This window comes from Equus caballus, chromosome 19 (assembly GCF_041296265.1).
Source record: "Equus caballus isolate H_3958 breed thoroughbred chromosome 19, TB-T2T, whole genome shotgun sequence".
Classification (NCBI taxonomy): Eukaryota; Metazoa; Chordata; class Mammalia; order Perissodactyla; family Equidae; genus Equus; species Equus caballus.
The window spans coordinates 33,646,447-33,666,480 of record NC_091702.1 but is presented as its reverse complement, the minus strand read 5'-3'; the positions used below and the strand labels follow the sequence as shown (position 1 = coordinate 33,666,480).

Sequence of the window (20,034 nt, the reverse complement as noted above, 5' to 3'; positions counted from 1 at the left end):
ACCCTATTCCCAGGGTTATTAAGATTTTATGAGCAAAAAAGGTTCTGGCCACACATAAGTTTGGAAAATGCTGATTTGCATTATAAATTTCAAAAAAATAATGCAACATTTTCCAATCTGTCATTACAGAATCCTTTTGTTTTACAGAGTCTGCTGTGTCAGGCATTCTGAGTAACATGGTTTGGGAAATACTGAGTTAAAAGCCTGGACATATTTTTTTGTCCTCACTGTGGCAAAATTTGTGTCAGCAAAGAAGTTGGGGGCTATTTTCTTTCTGCCGCTTCAACACTTTCACTGAAAACAAGATCCTTCTGCTTCTACATCACTTATGCTAGAAGATATGATGACCTTTGCATTATTTCTATGCCGACAGTTCTGTCTGTTCTCAGGTTTTCTGATACTCATCAAACACCAAAATGAAGAGATGCTCAATTTCTTTAAAAATGAACATAAAGTCCCAGCAAATAAAATGTATAAAGACATTCAATACATTTTAAATTAGTTAGAATAATGTACACTTATAGATTAAATATAACCCAATATGATCATTTAATCAGCAACATGTTATATATAATGATTTTGGTAAAATTATTTTCCCTTTATGGGAACTGTTGATTTTAATGGTTCTCTGGTATTCTTTTTATGTCTCCTGTACTCTTTCTTTGAAATATGTGGAACATAAACGATTTTTTAAAAAATATATAATTTCCATTATTTCTCTAAAAGTCTAATGTTGGTTTAATTTCCCTCTTTCATCTCTGAAAAATGGAGCAGGACAGAAGATTTGACTTCAAAAAGTACTGTTTATCTCCAGGTCAAAGATAGAAAGGAGAAGGGTGAAAAAGAAGAAAAAGTCAAATAGGAGCACATTTTGCCAGTGAAACACCACTTAGGCAGATATTCTCATGTTTTGCCTCAAAATATCAGCTTTGTTTAACAGACCACTGCAGAGCTTACCAAAAGGTCTGCAGTCCTCCACCACCCAATCCCCTGCTTTATCTCTGGTCTGCAGGTATCTCCACAACTCTCAGACTCACTTGTAAATGAGGGAAAAAAAAAAAAGACAAAATGGAATTAGGAAAGTATACATGCCATGAACAGAAAGACATGCAGTGTATAACATCCCATTGAACTCCACACAAAGTTGCTCTGATTTTGGTTACCATACTGGTGAAAGGTTTCTTGAAGTCTAATCCACTTGCTTTACTCTCACTCCTCCACTCCAATTCAGTTGTTGGTTGTATAAAAAGTTATTTCTTTTTTTCCAGTTTTATTGAGATATAATTGACATATAACTTTGTATTAGCTTAAGGTGTATAACATAATGATTTGATATATGTATATATTGCAAAATGAAAAACCTATTTATAAGTTGCTAATTATCTACCTTAAAAGGAAGGAAGTCACAACCACTGGACTCTCTTACCATCTCATGATTAGAGTTGGAGAAACTAGAGTAATTAATGTGCTGGTTGGGATCTTTGACAGCAGACTTTCAAAAATATCCAGTTACTAAGTTTGAACCAATCTTTGACATGTCCTGGACACAATACAAACAGAGGTTGGTGGCGATGACTGTCATCTCTCAGATATAGCAGAGGCTTTATTACGGATAGACTGTGTACATTTTATACCAATAGAGAATTTCCTAATACAGAAAGCAAATTTTTTCTAGAAGAGTAATTTCATGATTTCTTACAGTTAAACAGGTTTTCTGGGTTCTCACGTAAGATTCAAATGTCTGTGACCTGTGTCATAGAACAAAGTTCACAATTCCAGTCCTATTATCATTTCTGAGCAAGCTAGCTCTTTCTTTAATGAGTCAAATTTATAACCTGCCTTTAGCCACTAGGGAGAATGTTCTATACATTAACTTTACATAGTTTAATGTTACTATTACATTCTTTTGTTTTATTCTCTTTATACATCTTCATCCCATTGTACTATATGCATTTTTAGAAGCCACGTCAAATATTTCTCAGAACAGAGCAAGATATAAATAAATTTAATTAACTCATCTTTTAAAGTCATTTAAACATATTAAGTCCCCATGATTCAGGTTTAGGTCTACTTGTCCCAAATATGCACCTCTGTGAGTATAAGTTAAATTTAGTCATTTAATAGATATGTTCCAAGTGCCTACCATGTGTCAGGCACTGTTCTGGGGACTAGGGGAAAGAAATACTGGTGAATAGCATGTCAGACAGAGATAAGTACCGTGGAGAAAAACAGAGCAGGGAAGGGGAAGAGGAGCCCACGGGCTGGGGGTGAGGTTCTAATTTTAAATAAGATGGTCAGCAAGGGCCTTACTGAGGTGACAAATCATGACCTGAAGGATCTTAAGAAGATGAGGGATTAAACCACACAGACATCTAAGGCAAGAACATTCCAGGCACAGGGAATATCAAGTACAAAGTTCCTGAGGCAGAAGAAAGTTTTGTGTTTCTGAGGATCGGCTAGGAGACCAGAGTGGCTGGGGCTGACCATTAGGAGATGACAGATCAGGGGAGAGCAAAGGGAGATCAGGTAAGGCCCTGGAGACTGTTATAAGGACTTTGGCTTATAACTGGAGTGAGATGAGAAACAACTGGAGGATTCTGAATAGAAGAAGTTAAACAGCCTCGAAGAATTTACAGTATCTGCAATGTCTAAGTGGAAACAGTGGTTAGCTATGGGCAGAATTAGTCCACAAATATTTACTGAACCTATACTGTCTACTAGGATTTTCCTCAGCACTGGGCATACATTGGTAAATAAAACGCACATCAGTCCTTGCCCTCGTGAAGCTTTAGTCTTGTGGGAAAGAATATTAACAAATGATTAAGCAAATAATTACAACTATGCTAGGTGTGAGAAAAACTGGGTGATTTATGGAAGAATAATGAGGGAGGGCGGTCTAATCTAGTCTGGGCTGTAGGGGGAGGCTTCTTTGAAGAAAAAAGTATTCAAAGTGAGACTGGTGACATAAGTAGGGGGGAATTAAGCAAAGAGGGATAAGAGGGACGAGAGCATTCCAAGCAGAAAACATCTTCAAAAATCCCAGGAAAAAAAAAAGTTGGCATCTTCATGGAATTGGAAAACCACTGTGGCTGGAGTGGAGTAGGCAAGAAGAATGACTGAAGATCTGAAGATTTTGGGTTGATTCTAAGGGCAGTAAGATACCAAGAGTTTAAAGCAGGAGACCAAAGATTAGAGTTGTACATACATATTTTTTTGGAGTTGTATTTCTTAAAGATGACTCTAAAAGCACTAAGATTAGAGAAGGGAAGAGTGAACACAGGAGACCAGTCAAGATCTATTGTAGAAGTGCAGGCAAAGATGAGGGGAGGCAGCATAAATAAGCGTAGTGAACGTGAGAACAGAAAAGATGGATAGTTTGAAGGTAGAAAAGACAGAATTCGATGCTGCATTAGGTTCATGAGGGTTGAGGAAGGTCAAGAATGGCTGAGGTTGCCTAATGACTTTCCTTGACTTTGTAGGTAGATCCTACCTTCTCCATGGAGAGGAGACAAATGTCAAGGTGATTCTTTTGGGAGGAACAACAAAAAACTGATCATATATAATAATGAGCTTTATGCCACTGCTGCCAATTGTCATTCACAAAAGAGCCTCAAACTTGCACGATTTACGCAGTTTGTTCTGTTTCTATCAGTGCATGAAGCTTGGCTATGACTATTCAGAAAATGAAGCAGTTGGATTCTACATTTTAAATCTTCTGTTAAATATTCATGTTGCTAGGATTCTATATGTTTATATAATTTGTAAGTAGGTAAGATCAATATTTTCTGCAACATTCCATCAAAGTTTAAACAAGTAATCCCAGGGCACCAAATATAAAATTTCAGTACACTAAAGCACTAAAGAATCTTCACCAATGAATTGGAATGTACAACCCTTGGAAGAAGAAGCCGTTCCCTACTGTTCGTGGATACTATAAAAGTCACCTATTTCTAATCAATACTATCACCAAAAAGGTGGAGATCTGTTTTTTGTGAAATAGTTGAGTGACTTAACACCAGTGACTTATTTTTCTTATATCATTAAAGATAAATTTAGTTACTCAAAGAAAGAAAAGCTGGCATTTTCTCTTCTAGAGACCATCAAACTCCTAGTCATGCTGACTGTATTCCCTCTAACCTATCTCCACAGGGTCCTCACACAATGCTAAACTAAGTGGGAGTTTTTGTTTTCCATTAGGCCAGAAAGATAAAAGGAAAAACTTTCAAAAAGGAAAAACATTTCATACAATCTTTCTACTAGTATGAGATTGAACCAAGCTTAAATGTTATAATAGTCTGGGTGTCAGAGTAGATGGCATTAGAATATTAAATAAAATATCTAGAAGGCCTATAGATTTTCTCTGTGCTCTGAAATTAAACACTATCTCATTAATTAGGCCAAAAGTCAAACTGATATTAACTGTTAATTCTTTTGTCATAAGTAGTAGTATGAAGTGAAAAGAAACACCAAGTCTCATAAGAATCCAAATGCGTAGAAAGACATTAGTACTAAAATGATACTCCTAGATCAGCGCCTGCAACTTGTAGGAAAAAATGCATTTTATTTAAGGACCAGGTACACAAGTACAAACACACACATTCACACATATATATAACTAAAACAATATTTAGTCTTACCATGTGGGATGCATTGTGCAATTTTCTGCTCTATGTTCTTTCATTTCAAAAAAACGTCCTGGTCACAACTTAGTAAATAAATTTTGCAAACCATGAATATGTTAGAATACATAACTGCTCTAGAGCATTATCAACAATAACTTATAATTTTAGGGAAATTGATAGTCTTCCTCCTTCTTAGAATTAGCCTGAAAATGTGTTCTATGTACTCACAGAAAACAAAAATTAACACAGCCTGGTTACCAAGTATCCAGCCTGGACATGGTGGCTGCTTTCAGGGTGCTTAAATCACCTAGCTTGCCAGGCCCAAGAGCTGAGGGAGTGACTCACAGCTATGTAACAGGACCCTGGGTCTATACTGCACATTTTATAGAAAACTCCTTTTTATGTACATTATTTCATTTGATCCTCACAACAACCCTGTGAGGTAGGGAGGGAAATTATTATCAGATTTACTTTACAGATGAAGTTAAGGTTGAGACAGGTTAAGTGACTTTCTCAGTTAGCAAATATCTAGTAACAGGCAGAGAGAATAAGAACCATTAACTTTTAGGTTGAGGGCTCTTTTCTCTAAACCACATAACCTCTGAGAGTATAATATGACCACAAATATTTTTACCACTTCATCCTCATCTTATTATTGACTCAAGTTTTTATAGGATACAACAAAAGACCTGATTCTAAACTTATGCCAAATTTATGCTTCTCTACCAATGAAAATTTATGGCCACAGGACATACATTCTTTTGAAAAGCACTGTTTCTTTGGCTCCAGTCTAAAGGAACATAAGCAATATGAAACACCCTAAAGGCCAAAGAAATTGAAGAGAAATCAGAGGAAAGATACGAAATGGAATGTATTAATGGATTTTAGTGTCTTTAAGCTTTGACTTTTGTGAGAGGGTTCAATGGAGAGCTTTAATGCTGATGAGACTTGAGGCTTTTGAAGAGGCTCTAAGTCTTGACGAAGTTATTCAAACTCAAATCTTGCATGCGTAATGATGGTAGGCCCCAGGATCTTCAAAACCTTGTACTTGACGCTTTAAAACAAAACACAAAAAAATTCTACTAGCAAGTCTAATAAATTTTTTAAAAAGGGTTTTGAAAAGCTATAACTCTTTGACCAGTAATCAATCAGATCACTAGATACCATGCTGAAAGAACAAAAACAGAAAACAAAAAGAAATAAAGAAGAAAAAGAAAAGGAAAGACTTTTAAAAGATAGTGTACAGAATGGCTAAATATGTTCATTGGCTTCTCTCTTTGATTAGTATTCTTCTCTTCAAATTGCAACAGAATTTACAGTTCTTACACAGCTACCTTGGGCTGTAGTCAGATAAACTGATTTAATGATAATTTCCTGAATCTCTTTGATCACTATCCATGATATCTGATTGTCTTCAAGGCTTTTGACCTTTGAAAGCATGGCCAAAATATTTGTTGGAAGAGATAGCATAAAATGACGTTGATTTTGTTGGGTAGAGAAAGAAACTGAACTAGGAATATATTACGGCTTGAAAATATTTAAACAGGGAGAAAAACTAACAAAAGTCAGACCACTTTGCAAATTCCAATGAAAAACATATAGTAAATCTCGCTGACTACCTCCGTGCTCATTGCAACTTGTCTCTTTTTACTTTATGTGCTCTTACAAACCTGCCTTTTTTCCAGGAAAACTTTAAGCCTTTAAAAATTCATAATAGCAACTGATATTTACTGAGTCTATACTTTTTGTTAGGCACAGCTCTAAGCACTTAATGTAGATTAATTCATTTAATCCTCACAAGAATCCCATGAATTAGATACTACTATTATCCCCAATTTAGAGATGAAAAAACTGAGGCACAGAGAAGTTAAGAAATTCAAGTAGTTTACCTAGCTAGTAAATAGCGGAGTCAAGATTCAAACTCAGGCCCTCTGGCTCCAGAACACCAACCCACACCACTGCTCTACAAAATTGGTTTCAATACAACAAAATTTACCAGGACTAAGGCTTTCTTCAAATCAGCACTGTGTCATGTCACGATCTTTCACTGCATATTCTGATTAGAAAGTGTAGTGACTAATTTAAGTTTCCTAACAGTAGCAATGGAGAATCCATTTCAGCAGTCACTACTCAGAAGTGACATCTTGCAGGAATGTCAAAGCTGTTTAAAAATAAAGCATGCCACTAAAACACAAACAGTGGTAGAGGATTATAGGTGACTTTACTCCTCTTTTTTTGGTTACACAGTATATATATCCAAATATATTTCTCTCTTTATATATATATATTTCTAAATACATATAGAGAGAAATATATTTCTATACATATAGAGAGAGAAATACATTTCTGTATTCTAATTTTTGTAAAGTGGACATGGATTACTTGCACAATTTTTTAAAAAAAGGTTTTTTGAGCATGCCATCACCATTATTAGCACTAATATATATTAAACTTGCACTAAAGTTATTAGGTATGTTTGTTCTTGCTCTATTTAAAGAGAAAAAAATTCAAGGTGGAGTAAGCTTTATGGTAATAATGAAATAATAATATAGGCAAACCTTTTACATACATAATTTTTATTCTTCAGGAAATTCCTATTTACAGATGAGATTGAGGCTTGGAATGAATAATAAAGTTAATTAGCAGAACAGCCAGCAGATACTGGAGCCCAGATTCTAACCTGTCTTTACCACTCCAAAGTCTATGCTCTTTCTACTATACAATGCAGCCTCTCCAAGTGCCAAAATATCTGACTGTCTTTTGTTACTAAACACACTGAAGAGATCACTCTAAAATTCAGATATTCTTAAATAGGAAATACTGAACATAAATTATTTAAGTTCAGTCAGGGTTATTATTTTGAACATCCATTAACATAGAGCTGTTTCCATCTAATCAAAAGAGCTGGGGTGCTGCAATTTTAAAATTAGTTGGTCTGCTTTCTGATTTTCTTCTTGTCCTTACTTGTCCATGTGTCTGCCTCTAACAGGAGCACTCTGCCCGCTCACATTTTGCTGCTTCTAACAGACTGTGGAGTTAGATGCCAGTTTACTAAGCCGTTAGGAGTATGTCTAAAAGAAGGTAAATAAACTGAGTAAGGACTTGAGAAAAACATATGGATTTTGTGTCTTATAATTTGGGAGCTCAGGTAATTCTTAAATTTATTTCCCAGTTATGAGTAAATTGAGGTTGGTGGATAAGTGACCAGTGGGCAAGATAGCTATCAGTATTTAAACACTACAAGAATAACAGAACGTATACTTGTACTATAATAAATCACTTTATTGCACTATAAAAAAAAATTTAGGCTTTGAAAGGGACTTTCATAATAATCTAGTACAATCTCCCATACAACGAGAAACTGCTTAAGCAACCCTAATGACCCGGAGTTCACTGCCTCTTGATACAATCTGTTCACTGTTGACAAGTTCTATACCTTCTCTCATTTAGAACCAATTTTGACCGCAAATAACAGAGAACTAGTATACTTCCTATGGAGTTTCTCCAACGTTTCCAAAGTCTTCTATTTTCTGAACAAAAGTGTCCCAGCCCCCTCAATCTCATCACAGTTGTCCTTTTATATAATCACAAAATTGATTAAAAGCAATTCTCTTGTTCTTCAAGATATACCTGATAATGAAATTAGTTTTTGTATATTAATGTTTTGTAGGTTAACGGATCTAGTTTATCCATCCATGTTGGTCGTATACAACTGGAATGCTAGGAAAGGCTTATGGACCTAGCTCAAATTCAAATGCAACAGCAATAAATTTTTGAGTTCCCCCTTCTTTTTCCCCTCCCCAAAACAATACCACAAAACAGAATCTTAAAAGATACCCTTACCCATAGTCTTATATGTTGCTAGCTTTTCATTTTCTTACTCTCAGGCTTTGGTCTACCTTCACATCACTTGAACCCTGTGAATGATCTTAAAACATCGAAAATTCTTTAAGCTGCTCTCACAGCCATGAATTGGCCCGTGACAGGCCCAGCTCTAAGGACTTAAAATTCTGACTTTTTTAATCTCTTGCACTAACTGGATAACTTCCTATCTGGAATTTTTGGTTTTCCAGAAAATTTTGTATACATTATATATAAAATGTATTTTATATATATGTATGTTTTATATACATAATGTATTATATATCTACATGCACACACACACATATACATGTATCTTCCCCAATTTTGTGTTATCTATGTGTAACTTGCACAGTCATGTTAATTTCCTTTCTTTCTATATGTCACCTTTACCATATTCCTCTTGACTCAGGAAAATTACAATCTACCCTTGGAATCAATTCATTGCTATCTACTCTCTTAGCAAGAAGAAGTCCCACTCTAGGCATCCTGCCCAAAGCTTTCCCCATTGTGTCTGGTAGTGATTAATCCCAAGGATCTCAAGAAGCAAAGCATCATTAACAAAAATGACTATATGCCAAAGTATGGTTATAAAACATGTGACATAGCATAACCTGTTCTATTCCATTAATCACGACTCAGCCCCTAGATAGCGGCCTTCATTTTGATTTTAACGAGAGACACAATCAGTGGTATCATAGAGATATGTATCTTACACAGCCTACTCTGAAGCAAGTTTCAAATAAAATCCCTCTACTAATAAAATGAAGATTACGATATCTTTAAATTTCTTGTATAACTCATTTTATTCACCTGTTACTATTATTCCAAATTTTCCACAATGAAAGTATGGAAAGATAAAGATGGCTAGAGAAGTAAAAGTCATCAGAAATTTTTGCTAAGTCCTAAGGCAAATAATCAGCCAATTAAAGTAAAATTCTCACTACAGAATGAGATTATCCATATATATCTAAAGGATCTTTCTGGTTTACTGATTTTACTAATGAAGAGAACAAGCCATTCTTTGAAATGCCTTAAGCCAGTTCTAAATATCAAGAATGAAGTGAAATAATAACTAAGATTTGTTTAAACAGTAGAGTCCCTAAACAGCAATACAAATAGAACAAAGTCCATCCCATTCAGTCGTACTGAGAGGTTCAGAAGAACCATGCCAATGCAACAGAAGCTTAGCTCACAAACGAGGGTGACAATATCCATATCACCTGGTGAGGTCAGCAACGTGCTATAAATTGTACATGAGTATTGAATTCAGCAGCACTAAGCACTTACTTTATTCACAAGTCCTTATTAAGAGTAATAATCTAATGTCAAGGTTAAAACCTATTATAATATCACCAAATCTTCCATGCAGCTCTGGAAAAAACTTAACTCACGTGTGCAACCCCATTCCTCCTGAACAGGGCAAATATTTATAAGGACAAAAGTCGCAAGGAATAGTAGTAGGCTCCCATAATTATTAAATTAGCCTAACGCCTTGCTGTTTATTTCTTAGTATTATAAAAATAGAAACATGTTCATAGTAAAAAATGCAATCCACCAGAAAGAGTATACAGAAAAAATATGTCTTCTTCCTACTCCAGACTTCTAGTCTCATTCCCCAGGAGTACCTGTTAATAGCTCCTTATACATGTTTGAAGTAATTTTGCAAGTACATATATATAAATGTATGCTTTTAAAAACACAAATTAAAACATGCCATACCCAACAATTCTATATTGTTCTTCTCAGTTAACAATGCATTTTAGAGATTTTTCTGTGTCTCCACCTATGGATCTGCTTCATTCTTTCTAAGAGCTGCAAAGTACTACATTGTATGAAGGCATTTATTTACCAGACTTCTGTTGAGGGATGTTTAGGTTACTTCTAGGTTTGTTTTTTTTTTTTATTTCAAATAATATGGTGATAAATATCTTTATATACAAATTTTTGTGTGCAAGCAGAAGTCTATCTGAAAGATGAATTCCTAGAAGTATTGCCTGATTTTAGAGTTGAACAAATTCTAAACAAGAAGCCAGTGTATCTACAAAGGAGACCAAGAAAAACTACAAGTTTAATGCTTAGTGATTAAAAAGTGCCAAACATTATCACAAAGTTAGGAGTTAAGGTTTTGAAAATTAAACTCCTAAGCTAGGAAAGGTAAAATAGAAAAAAAGAGAAACTTCAACCTTGGGACAGAAAGATAAAAGCCCTGGAGAATTAATCATCTAAGAGATTTTTAAAAAGAAAAAAAGAAAAGAGCATTAATAAGGCAGGATAAAGAAAAAAACCCCATTTCGGGGCCTCTTTTTTTGCTTTAAACTAAGGCATAAAATAAAATTGGCCAGATTTGGGACATACACTATTATAGAGCCAAACTTGGACGTGAGATGATTTAAATGACAATTTCAGGCTCCATTCCTACAGGGTATCCACAGGTTTATATATTTTACCAGGCTGTAAAGTGTTGAAAGGAGATCTCCCAAAAAAAGACAGCAGAGCAGTAATCTTCCAGGAATAATACACCTTGTCAATCTCTTTAATTTCTGATCACTTTTACAGGGAAATAGTAACAAACTGCCTCATATATACAGAACAAACTTCTCTTTGGAAGGTTCAGATTAAAGCATCATTTACAGAATGCAGCCTATATTTTTCAATCACTGTCTTACAATCTCCTAGACCAATCCAGGGCTGTTCTATTTCTCACCTAACATAAAACACTGTCAACAACTTACCTTTCCCAAAGTGCTAGGATTTGAATGCCACAATACAAATTGATGCATGTTTTTGTCCATTAACGGTCCGTGGATTTCTTTAAATGAAGTCCATGTTAGAATCCATAGATATCAGTGTTCTGCAAAACTGAAAACCTCAAGAATGTCAATGCACGTACCTAAGTTACCACTTGGATACTATTTATTATGAATGAGAGTTATAATGTTATTATTTTGAATATAGACATTTGATGTGCAAAATTAGTGGACATACATTGAACAGCAGATTGAGGCAGCAAAATTGGACTTTATTTTTAAGTAAGACATTAATATTAACATAAATCTAGAGGACCTCAAAACATTACTTTGTACCATATTTGTATGTATCCTAAAGATGGCAGCATAGTAAGAGCATGCAAAGATGGGGATGATCTGGATACCACATTATCCAGAAATCGGGAAAATAAGTTTTAAAGGCAGGCAAACTTTTTAAATTTAAATGACTGCAATAACGTATTTATATGTCTATTTTTTTAAAACCTATTTTTAAGAACATCTTAGATTTGTAAATCTAAAAATGCTTACTAGTTTCTTTTTTGTAAAAACAAAACAAGCCATTAATTCAGGTTTTCCTACTTCATTACATCCACTCTAATAAGATTCTAGAACCTCTTAGGAGCTACTATCTCAGATAGCACAAAGCCCATACACACCATCGCCTCACTGGGACTGCATCTAGATAGTGATTCACGCCCCGATCCAATTACACAGCCTGCATTACACAGTCGTCTGCACTTTTTTCCATTTGACAACCAAAAACAATCAAGTTATAGTACTTGTTCTTTAGGTCTGTGCCCCCTCGTCATCACATTTAAGACACCTAAACAAATACTTTACAAAGGAAACAATTTAATCTTCAGGGATTCATTCTTTTGGAGGCCTCCTACAACTGTCTGGAAGGAGTTAACCTTATGTGAACTCACCAGGTGAAACCTCTGACTGGATTTTTATAAATTACTATTTTCATTTTGTTATGAAATAATTCTCATTTACATCTCAAAGGTAAGAAGTACTCCAACATGAGAAAGAAAACATTAAAAAAAAAAAAGGAAAGTAAGTTCATGTTGCAGAAAAGAAAGGACTGAGAACACTAATTAGAAGCTCAGGGCTACAACTGCAACTTGTCATTTGATGGCCAACTCCTCCCCGATATCATTCACCTGGAAGTTCTTCCCAGAAAAGCAAAGGGACCTGAAAGAAGCCAAATTAATCGCCTTATCCTCTCTACCCACACCAGACAAAAATATTAATACACATTTCTAAATTTCAATATGAACAAAATAACAACAGCAATGTCCTGAATCTCTACTGCACTGGCATCCTCGTAAACCACTGATTAGCAAACTAAGCCGGAGTCACTTCGACATTCAGAGGTAGGGATACTGAGGTTCCCCCGCTGAGCCAGAATCAAGTTCGTGCGTTCATTCATTCATTCATTCGACAGCATCTAAAGAATGCCTAATAGTAGCAATGCACTGTCCTGGGTTAAGAGATGAAAAGACGCAGCCCCTGTCCCCTACTAGCAGCACAGGGGTGAGGGTCAGGGAAGTGGAAAATGATCTCTAGGTGAGCTCATCTCAGTGCCCAGGCTCCGTCCCTCTACCCCCGAGCGCCAATGCTCCGGAGCCTATGACCCCCAGACACGACCGACTCAGAAGACTCAGCCCGTCTGTACTTCCACGACAACCTGGCCCTCACGACCCCGTCCCAAAGTTCCTCGTATCCCAATCTCCCCAAGCAGTCCCACGCCAGGGAGCCTTTCCTCCAGCCACCTAATGCGAGATTCATCTCTCCCCGCCGGAGCTTGGGGCCCCGAGCAAACTGGGCCACCGACCCTGACGTCCACCCTTGCCCCAGCTCAGGTTCGGCCCGCAGGTTACCTGCCGGAGATCCAAGGTGCCAGGATGACCACACAAGCTCCGCCCCGCCCATCGCGACCCCCTCCCCAACCAGGTCCCGCCTCCAGGGCGTGACTTCCTGGACGTCACTTCCGGCCGGAGAGCCTCTCGGCCCTGCAGTCCCGGTAAGCTCCTAGCTGCTGGTTTGAAGTCACTTCCGACCTGGTTCTCGGCTCCCTCGGGGATCCGGGTGCTCTGCAGATCTTGTTTACCCGGTTCTATTTCGCCTGCCATCCTAAACTGCGGCTGTGTAATCCAGCACGGAGAAGTGCGTTTTTTGTTTCTCAAACTTCTTGGCCAGCTTCTGCAGCCTTCCGTGCTGCGGTCACTTCCCTCTGCGCCTCTGTACCTGGACCTCAGCACTTCTCCCAAGTCGCCCGACCCCTCTGGGAAATCACAAGAGTGTTCGTGCTTTTCTTCTCATTTCTTTGCCCAGTAGAAAGCTTGGGAGTGCGGGCTCTGAGGTTTCGAGTGCTGCTTCTCTTGTAACGGCGTTACCTAGGCGAGTTACTTAACCTCTCCGTACCCGTTTCCTCAAGTGTGAACTGGAGCTAATACTGGTACCTAGAACATAGAGTTGTTGTATTACTTGTGAGACCCCCTCCCCAACCAATGGAAAGCTCTGGCACAATGAAGGCTCTCAATGAGTATTGACTATTACTAGCGCTGTCTTGTTCCCTGTTGGAACATGTAAGTGGTAAGGGAGGCTGGAAACCAGTTTTCCTGTTATCCTTTGTATCCTCAGGTTTTAATTAAGAGGTTAATTAATGATGCTTGGTACCTTCCCTCTCTGAACTGTGAACCCCTCCAGATAAAGATACAGGAACCGACTTCAACCCTTCTTGACATCACCTGCTTGGTTTTGTGCTAGATACTGGTGGAAAGACCAATAAAACCCAAGCCCTGCCTTCAAAGACATGGAGATAGTAATTATAGAAGGAAGAAGGTCAACCCTGGAAAAAACGGGACCAGCTAGCTGAGGATTTATCCGTAGAACAAAAAATTCACAGAAAGCTAGAACTGAAAAGAACTTTACAGATAGTCACTTAGTTTACCTCTTTTTTTTTCCTAAAGATTTTTAATTTTTCCTTTTTCTCCCCAAAGCCCCACGGTACATAGTTGTATATTTCGTTGTGGGTCCTTCTAGTTGTGGTATGTGGGACGCTGCCTCAGCATTGATGAGCAGTGCCATGTCCACGCCCAGGAGCGTGCAAACTTAACCACTTGGCCACGGGGCCAGCCCCAGTTTACCTCTTGATGTTACAAGTAAGGAAAATTGGATCCAGAGAAGCCACGGACCAAAAGTCATGCTAAAATTAGCTGCAGCGCTAGGACCAGAAGTGGAGTCCCAAAATCCTCACCGCTTCCCTCATTCCCCAAATCTGCCTCAAGGTGTTAATAAGGTAAAAGCGAATTCACTTTCAAAACCTTCGCTCTCAAGTGAAAAGGACTAGGAAAATCCCAGTCCAGAGAGACAAGAGCAATGTAACCTAGCAGATGCCATACAATTCTGATGGTCATTTGAATGATCTGTTCTGGCCACTGCTCGGTTCATTTCAAACTCAGTAGCCTCCTCTCCCCTGGCAAACTTCTTACATTTACTCAGAAATGAAGGGTTAAGTATCAGCTCCTGTGAGCTCTACTTTCAGTTTGAACTGTCTGACAGCAATAAGTAACTGATCCAACCAGTTCCCTAAGGTAAAAGTAAAGGCTGTGAATGCACTGGCAACAATGTGGCACAATTTTATTTGGACTTCTCTATTGGAAGCAATTTCTCTTAAATATTCAACTTTGATTTTAGGAATATGACAAAACTAACATAGATATTATTATTGAAATGTTGGTAATGAGCCTGTGTTCCAAATAACCAGTTAATCCCATAGACCCATAGAATAATATAGTTGGGATAGGTGAAATTTAAGATTTCTCCCACCACTGTCATGAAAAATGGTCAATGATATTTTTAATGAATCTGTGGACCATAGGAATTGAATAATGTGCTGGAAGTCATGAAGTTAGCCAGTGGCAGTAATTTTAGAATATAAGCCTCCTAACTCCATTTATCCATTTATTCATTCAGGCATTAGGGATACAAAGATGAATAAAATAATCTCCTGCCTTCAAGGAGCTTCCTATCTGGTGAGGGAGGCAGACCTTTTAAAGAAAAATAATTCAATGTTAATGTTAGCATAGATCCATCTAGTTTCTTCATTCAACTAGTGCATGTTTCCCCCTTTGCTTCCAATATACCATAGCTTGATAAAAATAAATACAAAATATGATGTTTTAGGCAAACTTTAAATGATTAGAACCACTTTTTTAAGAGTTTCAAACAATCATAATTTACACAAGGCTTAGAGTCAGCTTGTTTGGGTTCTATGCCTAGCTCTGCTATTAACTAGCCATACGACCTTAAATCCCTTCACCTCTCGGCCTCATTTTCCTCTCGAAGGTGCTCCCTGGTGTAAACCTTGTCTTCTCCAGTCTAATAGGAAAAAATGGATGATACTTCCCACTGTGATACTTCCTTCCTTCCTTTTTTTCCTTCTTTCTTTCTTTCCTTTGTCTTCCTCAGTCCTTCCCCCACTTCCTCTTTCTCTCTTGTTAGTTTTTCTGACCAAAGACATCATTGCACTGCCTATCTGAACAACCACTCACATGGTTAACAACTGACTATCCCAAGACTCTGGAAGACGACAGGTCTAAAATATTTGTTGAATGAACGAAAGAATGAATGGATCCCACGCTTAGTTCTGGGCCCTTCTCTCCCCTACTATTACTGCCCCTTTCTCCTATTAAAATACTTCTTCTTTTGAAAGCTGTGGTGGTGAGAAGAGGAAGAAAAGATTAGACAGTAGATAGCAGTTGGGTTGGAAGGAGAATGCAAGTTGGATTGGGAGGAGAATGCAAAGGCATTGCATTGCATCTCAAAGCAAACATCAGTGCACTGTGGTATTTATGGATGAAATAATATAATGTCTGAGACATTTTAAAATAGTATGAGAGGTTTCAGATGATAAAGATTGGTCATATATTGATATTGTTGAAGGTGGATATATTGGGTTTCATTACATTCTTTCTATTTTTTGTGTATGCTTGAAAATTTCCACAATACAAAGTTAAAAATAAGAGAGAGGATGAGTGCATTGCCCTTCCTCTATACAAGACCCAGTTCAGACTATCCCACTGAATCTCAGTTAGGATGCTTTTGCCTGATGTTGCAGAAAAATTGTCACAGACTAGGTTTTTCAGAAGTAAACACTCATATGGAGATGGGGAGAAAGATTCTTATGAGGAATGGATAGGAAGCAGGATTGGTCAGAGGAAGAAATTGAACTGCTATTCAGGTCCAAGGAATCCTCAGCAAACTGGAGAGGAAGCTCTGAAATGGGTATTGCCCTTCCAAGTATCCTGAGTCAGGCTGAAATGGTCAGCCCTTTATACGGGATACTGTCTGCCCCAGGAAGGGCGCCATCTCAAGCAAGAAGGCTCTCTACAGCTGAGGCAGATCCTGAAGAAGCTGACAGCTGGGGCTGCCTGCTAACCACACTCCTCTGAGCTGCACAGCAAGTCTTCTCTTAGAGAGGAATCTGGGACAGCACATCTTTACATCTTCCACAAAATGCAACACAAACTGGCTTAAACAATAGAATGTATTGACTTCTGTAACTGGACTGTTATGACAGACATCAGGGTTGTTTGCTCCAGCAACTCAATGGTATCAGCTGGGACCCATATTTCTTTCCCTCTCTCTGACTTCAGTAGCATCTGCTTCAGCTTATGGCCAGCTTCCCTGGAGGAGGCAAAATGGCTACAGCAGTTCACCTACACATCTACTCGCTGTGCACTCTCTCAGGGGGATGGACACACCTTCAGTAATTCCAAGGTGATTCTCAGGCTAGAAAAGAAAAAAATATACATTAAGTTCTGGGCTGGACACTTTACTCTCTACAATTTTTATCTTTTCAACTTTAGCATGTGGCTTTACATTAGTCACCATTAAATGTCGTGCTGTCAACAACTCACCTTTGAATTCTGTATCAGTTAGAACAGGCAGGGTAATACTGCAAGAAATAAACAACCCCCAAACCTGAATGTCTTAAAACAACTCGGGTTAATTTCTTACTCGTGCTACACGATTGCTCTGGATCTGCAAAGGGACTCTGCTCATGGTTTCATTCAGAAACCCAGGCTGATTGAGCAACCACTGCCATGAACATTGCCAGTAGCCAAGCCAGAGGAAAGAAGAATGCTGGCGAAGCACACGTTAACTTAATGCTTCCACCACTTCCGCTCACTTGGCCGCAGCGATGTCATGTGACCTCACTTCAAGTGGGCAGGGAAGTGCAGTCCTACCATGGGTAAGAAGGTGAGAAAATTAGAATATTTGTGAACAGCACCAATGACTATGACAAAGCCAGCTCTCTATTTTAGGTCTTGCTGACACAGACTCATCTAGAATTCAGCTGTACCAACCTATAAATAAAGTACAAAGCAGCAGGAGAATTCCTCAACGGTTCTTCTCACTTACTTGTATTATAACGTGAGCAATTATATTATATGTATAAATGAAAATGTTCTGACATTATTAGTTGCTCAGCTTGAAAAATAATATAGTTCAAGGCAGAATCAAATTAAGGACAGTTCAGTGACAGTTTGATGTTCAGACACAATTCAATTTGATTCATCTAAAAGGAACATAATACTAAATAATGGCTAATAATGGCTCAGAAGCTTCCCTCATGAGAGTTTTTTAACCAAAGAGGTGCATTAAAGTTCCCTGGGGAGCTTTTTTAAACTGCTGAGTCCACCCAGAATCATCTCCCAGAGTGAGTGCCAGAGATGTATATTTTCAAAACGTATGCTTCTCCCTACCCCCACCCCCACCCCCAGTTAAGATCTCCTGTCCCATAATACCATGGAGCAAGCAACATGAGGGCAAGAACCATGTCTGGTTTTGCTCACATTGCATTAGCAGTACCTAGCACATATAACTGCTCAATAAAAATATGATTGGTCAAATATTTATTCATAAAACGTAGTTATCAAATAATGCACATCACATCCACAAGGATTCCATTATCTAACCTTGTTAAATCTCTCTGGGAATCTCAATACATTTCTCTGACCTTCCAATGTCTTAATCCTCTCAAAAACTAAATAGGAATTAATTTGGCATATCTTGTTCTTAGTAAACACAGTATATCTTTGATGGTCACACTTCCTTTTCACAAACCATCTCCTGAATGAATTATTCTAAAATTTCATAAGTTATTGATTTAAGACTCAGCAGTCTACACATCTTTTATCTTCTTCTTGCCTCTCCAAAAATAGAAACCGTTGCCCATCCTTAATCTTCTGGCCCATCCCTTTACCTTGGGATTTCTCAATGCTATAATCATGTCAGCACAATCTCCAGGCTTAAAATCAAGGCACTTTGATGGGAAAAACTGGAAATAAATAAGAGTTGCTAGAACACTTGATGATGCTATTAATGGAGATATGAGTTATGCCAACCTGTTTTACTTTGATCTTAACAATGCATATTAATTTGAATTAATTTGAATCCTGTTTGCTATTCAAAGTAGATGGAAATATAGTCCTAGAGAAAAGATGCAATTCAATTTGATTCATCTCAAAGGAACATAATACTAATAATGGCAAATAATATGACTATGTTTACCGAATGCTTTCCGTAAGCCATGCAGATTCTAAACGTGTATTCACTCAAAAGGGAGAAGACCACGTTTGGTGACAAAGAAAGATACAGTGTAACTCATATTTAAGAATAACTAGCCTAATAATAAAAAAAAAATGGACACATATTGGCAAGGATTTGGAGAAATTAGAAACCTCATACATTGCTGTATGTATTGTATACCAAATAGTGCCAAACAGTTTGGTAGTTCCTCAAAAAGCTAAACACAGAGTTACCATATGACCAAGCAATACTACTCCTAGGTATATACCCAAAGGAATTAAAAACATAGTTTGCATAAAAACTTGTACACAAAATGTTCATAGCAGCATTATTCATAATAGCCAAAAAGTGGAAATGACCCAAATATCCATCAGCTGATGAATGGATAAACAAAATGTGGTATATACATACAATGAACTATTATTCAGCCATAAAAAGGAATGAAGTGTTGGTACATGCTACAATATAGATGAATCTTAAAAATGTTATGCAAAGGGAAAGAAACTAGACACAAAAGGCCACATATTGTGTGAATCCATTTATATGAAATGTCCAGAATAGGCAAATCCATAGAGACAGATCAGCGTCTCTGTTAGAGTAGATTAGTGGTTGCTAGGAGATAAGGAGAAAGGGGAATGAAAAGTGACTGCTTAAGGGGTACAAGGTTTCTTTTGGGGTGATTAAAATGTTCTGGAATTTGAGAGTGGTGATGGTGTACAACCTTGTGAATACAGTAAAAATCTCTGAATTGTACACTTTAAAAGGGTGAATTGTATGGTAAGTTGTATCTTAATAAAAAAATTAATTATCCTTTAAAAAAAGAGAACATCACTTGAAATTTAAAAGCAAAATATGTCTTTATGGATAAGAAAGAGAGCCCATATGAGTCAAGGAAATATAAATATGACCTGATTGATGACAGGTGCAGAATACAGAGAATAGAAGCTAATTAAAGGGGCCATTGACAAATATGAAGAGTGTCTAGCACAACCAACGTAATGAGGAACTAGAAATACCTTATCATATGAGACATGGGGGTACCTGAGAAAGAGCCTGAAGGAGAGGCTTAGGACAGACTTGTTAGCATCTTTAAATCTTTGATGAAAGACCATTCTATTAAAGGGAGACAATGTATAATAAAAGTAGAATCAAGGGGTAATTACTCCTGAGAACAAAAG

The 20,034-nt window shown here is 37.5% G+C and overlaps 2 protein-coding genes across 8 annotated transcripts in view; one reads left to right on the top strand and one right to left on the bottom strand.

The window, feature by feature from the left end:
* The window catches only part of MAP3K13 (mitogen-activated protein kinase kinase kinase 13), a 165,042-nt gene extending 151,806 nt beyond the window's left edge, over positions 1-13,236 (bottom strand). For 5 of the 7 annotated variants that reach the window (XR_011428778.1, XR_011428777.1, XM_070242662.1 and 2 more), the window contains exons 1-2: positions 13,138-13,228; positions 11,219-11,345 (exon numbers count right to left, since the gene is read on the bottom strand). The gene's annotated coding sequence lies outside the window, so the exon portion shown is untranslated. Of the gene's footprint in view, positions 1-11,218; positions 11,346-13,137 lie in introns of all 7 variants that reach the window. The other 2 variants (XM_070242661.1, XM_070242666.1) reach the window with 2 other exon arrangements.
* EHHADH (enoyl-CoA hydratase and 3-hydroxyacyl CoA dehydrogenase) overlaps positions 13,229-20,034 on the top strand; it is a 53,451-nt gene continuing 46,645 nt past the window's right edge. The window contains exon 1 of the mRNA XM_001498736.5: positions 13,229-13,280. The gene's annotated coding sequence lies outside the window, so the exon portion shown is untranslated. The remainder of the gene's footprint in view (positions 13,281-20,034) is intronic.